General features: G+C 35.2%; 1 non-coding gene across 1 annotated transcript; it reads left to right on the top strand.

Annotated features, from left to right (window-relative positions):
• Positions 1–317: 317 nt before the first annotated feature.
• Positions 318–436, top strand: LOC124173460. Its single transcript, XR_006868569.1, has one exon. It is a non-coding gene; the product is annotated as a 5S ribosomal RNA (ribosomal RNA).
• Positions 437–6,884: the final 6,448 nt, after the last annotated feature.

Raw genomic sequence — 6,884 nt, 5'->3', positions numbered from 1 at the left:
GTAAATGCATCCCTTGCGTTACATCGATCATTAAACAGTCGAAACAACAACAGGCGACATTTACCAATGGATTAAAGCTGAAACGAATCGCCATTACACCAACAAGCACACCGTTACGAAAGACATTTTTCATAAACACATTTTCAAAGATGGACCAAAAGATATAACGGAATTGAGAATTGCTTAAGCATCAAGGGACTGTTGTCTGGAAATGGTAACTATTCAACAGAAACAAAAGCAGATACAACCGCGAAGAAACCAGATCTTCCTTCGATTCTCAAGTCATGATAACTTTTTGAGGATTCGGTCATGTACTCGCCAACGGCCACACCACGTACAATTCACCGGTTCTCGTTCGATCACCGAAGTTAAACTACGTAGGGCCCGGATAGTACTTGGACGGGTGACCGCCTGGGAATACCGGGTGCTGTTGGCATTACTTTTATTCTTCAACTTGTTTAAAAAAAATATTTTCAATCACCTACCGCGAGCAATGCAGAGCCGGAATATGCCGCGAAAATTTCTTTTGAGAAAGAAATGTCACTATGTGAAATATTTTCTACATATTTTATTCGCGTGTTTCAAGAGTGACATTAATGTAGCGTTGGAGAGGAAAGGCTTTGGGAAAAATCCATTTTCAGTCATTACTGCAATCACTTCCTCGGAATTTATTCCCTAATGCGAGAGTTTCGTTGATTCCGATATGTGGTGAATGAGAGAAATAGGTTTGGGAATAATTTTAATTTGCATGCCACGCGACACTTTCCTTCGATCCTCGGTTATCACAGCGGGATTACATACTCTAAAGGCATGGAAATCGGCTTCCGCTTCCCGGTGTCCATTGGGAGATGGCGTGCAGAGGGTTTTTCATTGAATTATTAAAAATAGTTTAAACTACCCAAGTAATTAATAACGGTCATTTTCAGAAAAGATAAGGTTTGAAGATTGTTATCATACCATCGATGTTCAACGGTACATCTCCCTAACCATCCCACGGTACGTTTTCGCGAAAGCACGAAATTTCGATGCTCGATCAACAATACGCCATTACCTTGGCAACGAGGCAAGACGAGAATCAACAACACAGGCGTACGGGTAATGACAGCGCAGCACTCATTGACGTGGAATTAGTTACATTTCTTGGTTAAACGTGGCATTCTCGGATGGTATAATACATTGTATCGTATGCTGGACTCATCGCCTGCCGTTTCACGGAACCGTGTCTCGGGAGGTGGTGCGCCCTAGTGGCAGTTGCGGAACTATCGGCTAGGATTCTTGCATCACACAAGAACCTCACGGAATTTGAGTAAAAATTTTAGGTATTAAAACGCAATTTGGAAGTGGTACTCGTCGCAAACACTGTGACAAGTGTTCCCTAATGTGCAAGTGAAGTCCCCGTGTCGATGTTGTCCCCGTGTTTGTGAAATGTATGGTAGAAGAAAGGCGGCGCAAAGTGAAGTGTTGGAAGGCGACAGAGGAAAAATTCGGAAAAAAAATCCGTTATTGCGTGTGAGTGAGAAAATGTGTTAACGCGAAGATATTGGAAGTGCATACTTTCATGTGAATGTGGTAATTATGTCGTTGCATTGCAAATACAACCAATACATCATTTGTTTGTTCAGGCTGAAGTTGGCCGATGTGTAGGAGTTTGCTGATAAGAAAGGCAAACGATAGGGAAATGTGGGCCGTAATGCAGTGAATTCATACATTAATTCTTTCGATAAATTACTGATCATGTTATTAGATAAAGGCTGGGCGTCGTTAGGGAAATATAATTTTCATGGTTAAATGTTGGAATGAGCTGTTATGTTGTCAACGCTTCGAGAGTACACAAACTGTGTCATTATGGAAATTAGTTTGTTTTATGCAATTAAACAGATCAGGAATAAGTGGTTTACCTTTCTTAGCATTTGAAAAGTTATGTGATGGAAATCGATACCCAAGGAGAGATATCATGATAGGTGAAGTTTGCAATTTGAAAACAAGTCTTAATTGTCGGGGCATTATGCAGAATAACATTGGTATTTGATGTTCGGAAATTGTAAAACTTGACTGGAGTATGCGTTTTAGGAAGTGTATCAATGGAAGCGTTAGTCTATGGGGATAGTTTGGGAATAGAATGATGATTGGGGGAATGTTGATATGTGCAGTTGTGGCATCAGGGCTTGGAGATTACATAATATGTGATATAAATGAAATTGTAATGAGTCGTGCAATGAAACTCGTCAGGAATACGTGCATTAAATCTTCCTTCGTTTTAAAAGTGAACTGGTGTTAATCCGTGAAAAAACATATTTTTGATAAGGGAACGGCAGACATTTGTGTGGCTGAGTAAATGAAATTCCAATTGTGATATTCAAAATTATTCATAAAAACCATAATTACCGAGGGATTTTGACGGGAGACGTTTTAAAACGTTCTTAAAATTAAAACATACGTTAGTGTGGAGTTTCATAGCCTTAGAGTTAATAGTATCAATAATATCCTATTTTGTGCCTGACCGTTTGCTAAACCTCAACTTTCAATATCAACATTATGTCCTATAAACCGTAAAAACCAGCGGATTTCCATGGGGCTACTTTTAAAACGACAGGAAAATGAAGGCAATTATTCGTGACGAATTTCAGTGCGACGGATTTAATAGCTTTAAAAAATATGTGAAGCCCAGGAGCTGACAAAATGCAATTTCAATTGCCATACACAAAATTATTTATAAAAATCTTAATTACCGAGGGATTATGTTGGGAGACGTTTATAATCGTAGATAATATTGAAGCATTCATAAGTGTAGAGTTTCATAGCCCTAGAGTTAGTAATTTCAAAAATATCCCATTTCAAGTGCCTGATATATTGCAAGGGATGAATTTCCAATATACACATTATATCTCATAAACCGTTAGAAGCATCGGATTTTGATGGGACAGGTTTTAAAACGATAGGAGAAATAAGGCAATTGTTGGTGACGAGTGTCAGTGCGATTGAATCAATGGTTTAATTAATATGTTACAATGTGTGAATGACAAAATGACATTAAATGTGTCACACTCAAAATTATTCATAAAAACCATAATTACCGAGGGATTTTGACGGGATGCGTTTTAAAACGTTAACAATAATAAAACATACGTTAGTATCGAGTTTCGTAGCGTTAGAATAATTAGTTTAAAAAATATTCAAGTTGAAGTGACTGAAATATTGCAGAGGCTAAATATTGAATAACAACATTATGTCCTATAAACAGTGAAAACCAGCGGATTTTAGTGGGACAAGTTTTAAAACAATAGGAGAAATAAGGCAATTGTTGGTGACGAGTGTCAGTGCGATTGAATCAATGGTTTAATGAATATGTTACAATGTGTGAATGACAAAATGACATTAAATGTGTCACACTCAAAATTATTCATAAAAACCGTATTTACCGAGGGATTTTGACGGGATGCGTTTTAAAACGTTAACATTAGTAAAACATACGTTACTGTCGAGTTTCGTATCGTTAGAATAATTAGTTTTAAAAATATTCCAGTAGAAGTGCCTGAAATATTGCAGAGGCTAAATATTGAATTACAACATTATGTCCTATAAACAGTGAAAACCAGCGGATTTTGGTGGGACAAGTTTTAAAACAATAGGAGAAATAAGGCAATTGTTGGTGACGAGTGTCAGTGCGATTGAGTCAATGGTTTAATTGATATGTTACAATGTGTGAATGACAAAATGACATTAAATGTGTCAAACTCAAAATTTTTCATAAAAACCATAATTACCGAGGGATTTTGACGGGATGCGTTTTAAAACGTTAACAATAATGAAACATACGTTAGTGTCGAGTTTCGTAGCGTTAGAATAATTAGTTTGAAAAATATTCCAGTTGAAGTGACTGAAATATTGCAGAGGCTAAATATTGAATAACAACATTATGTCCTATAAACAGTGAAAACCAGCGGATTTTGGTGGGACAAGTTTTAAAACAATAGCAGAAATAAGGCAATTGTTGGTGACGAGTGTCAGTGCGATTGAGTCAATGGTTTAATTGATATGTTACAATGTGTGAATGACAAAATGACATTAAATGTGTCACACTCAAAATTATTCATAAAAACCATAATTACCGAGGGATTTTGACGGGATGCGTTTTAAAACGTTAACAATAATAAAACATACGTTAGTGTCGAGTTTCGTAGCGTTAGAATAATTAGTTTGAAAAATATTCCAGTTGAAGTGACTGAAATATTGCAGAGGCTAAATATTGAATAACAACATTATGTCCTATAAACAGTGAAAACCAGCGGATTTTGGTGGGACAAGTTTTAAAACAATGGGAGAAATAAGGCAATTGTTGGTGACGAGTGTCAGTGCGATTGAGTCAATGGTTTAATTGATATGTTACAATGTGTGAATGACAAAATGACATTAAATGTGTCACACTCAAAATTATTCATAAAAACCATAATTACCGAGGGATTTTGACGGGATGCGTTTTAAAACGTTAACAATAATAAAACATACGTTAGTGTCGAGTTTCGTAGCGTTAGAATAATTAGTTTGAAAAATATTCCAGTTGAAGTGACTGAAATATTGCAGAGGCTAAATATTCAATAACAACGTTATGTCCTATAAACAGTGAAAACCAGCGGATTTTGGTGGGACAAGTTTTAAAACAATAGGAGAAATAAGGCAATTGTTGGTGACGAGTGTCAGTGCGATTGAATTAATGGTGTAATTAATATGTTACAATGTGTGTATGACAAAATGACATTAAATGTGTCACACTCAAAATTATTCATAAAAACCATAATTACCGAGGGATTTTGACGGGATGCGTTCTAAAACGTTAACAATAGTAAAACATACATTAGTGTCGAGTTTCGTATCGTTAGAATAATTAGTTTAAAAAATATTCCAGTTGAAGTGACTGAAATATTGCAGAGGCTATATATTGAGTAACAACATTATGTCCTATAAACAGTGAAAACCAGCGGATTTTGGTGGGACAAGTTTTAAAACGATAGGAGAAATAAGGCAATTGTTGGTGACGAGTGTCAGTGCGATTGAATCAATGGTTTAATTAATATGTTACAATGTGTGAATGATAAAATGACATTAAATGTGTCACACTCAAAATTATTCATAAAAACCATAATTACCGAGGGATTTTGACGGGATGCGTTTTAAAACGTTAACAATAATAAAACATACGTTAGTATCGAGTTTCGTAGCGTTAGAATAATTAGTTTAAAAAATATTCAAGTTGAAGTGACTGAAATATTGCAGAGGCTAAATATTGAATAACAACATTATGTCCTATAAACAGTGAAAACCAGCGGATTTTAGTGGGACAAGTTTTAAAACAATAGGAGAAATAAGGCAATTGTTGGTGACGAGTGTCAGTGCGATTGAATCAATGGTTTAATGAATATGTTACAATGTGTGAATGACAAAATGACATTAAATGTGTCACACTCAAAATTATTCATAAAAACCGTATTTACCGAGGGATTTTGACGGGATGCGTTTTAAAACGTTAACAATAGTAAAACATACGTTACTGTCGAGTTTCGTATCGTTAGAATAATTAGTTTTAAAAATATTCCAGTAGAAGTGACCGAAATATTGCAGAGGCTAAATATTGAATTACAACATTATGTCCTATAAACAGTGAAAACCAGCGGATTTTGGTGGGACAAGTTTTAGAACAATAGGAGAAATAAGGCAATTGTTGGTGAAGAGTGTCAGTGCGATTGAATTAATGGTTTAATTAATATGTTACACTCCCTGGCTGTCGACATGAAATTCCTAGGGTCAAACTCAATATTATTTATAAAAACCATAATTACCGAGGGATTTTGACGGGATACCTTTTAAAACGTTAACAACAGTAAAACATACATTAGTGTCGAGTTTCGTATCGTTAGAATAATTAGTTTAAAAAATATTCCAGTTGAAGTGACTGAAATATTGCAGAGGCTAAATATTGAATAACAACATTATGTCCTATAAACAGTGAAAACCAGCGGATTTTGGTGGGACAAATTTAAAAACAATAGGAGAAATAAGGCAATTGTCGGTGACGAGTGTCAGTGCGATTGAGTCAATGGTTTAATTAATATGTTACAATGTGTGTATGACAAAATGACATTAAATGTGTCATACTCAAAATTATTCATAAAAACCATAATTACCGAGGGATTTTGACGGGATGCGTTTTAAAACGTTAACAATAGTAAAACGTACGTTAGTGTCGAGTTTCGTAGCGTTAGAATAATTAGTTTAAAAAATATTCCAGTTGAAGTGACCGAAATATTGCAGAGGCTAAATATTGAATAACAACATTATGTCCTATAAACAGTGAAAACCAGCGGATTTTGGTGGGACAAGTTTTAGAACAATAGGAGAAATAAGGCAATTGTTGGTGAAGAGTGTCAGTGCGATTGAATTAATGGTTTAATTAATATGTTACACTCCCTGGCTGTCGACATGAAATTCCTAGGGTCAAACTCAATATTATTTATAAAAACCATAATTACCGAGGGATTTCGACGGGATACGTTTTAAAACGTTAACAATAGTAAAACATACATTAGTGTCGAGTTTCGTATCGTTAGAATAATTAGTTTAAAAAATATTCCAGTTGAAGTGACTGAAATATTGCAGAGGCTAAATATTGAATAACAACATTATGTCCTATAAACAGTGAAAACCAGCGGATTTCAGTGGGACAAATTTAAAAACAATAGGAGAAATAAGGCAATTGTTGGTGAAGAGTGTCAGTGCGATTGAATCAATGGTTTAATTAATATGTTACAATGTGTGTATGACAAAATGACATTAAATGTGTCACACTCAAAATTATTCATAAAAACCATAATTACCGAGGGATTTTGACG

Source organism: Ischnura elegans, unplaced genomic scaffold, assembly GCF_921293095.1.
Source record: "Ischnura elegans unplaced genomic scaffold, ioIscEleg1.1, whole genome shotgun sequence".
Lineage (NCBI taxonomy): Eukaryota > Metazoa > Arthropoda > Insecta > Odonata > Coenagrionidae > Ischnura > Ischnura elegans.
This window is presented reverse-complemented; position numbering and strand designations above follow the sequence as displayed.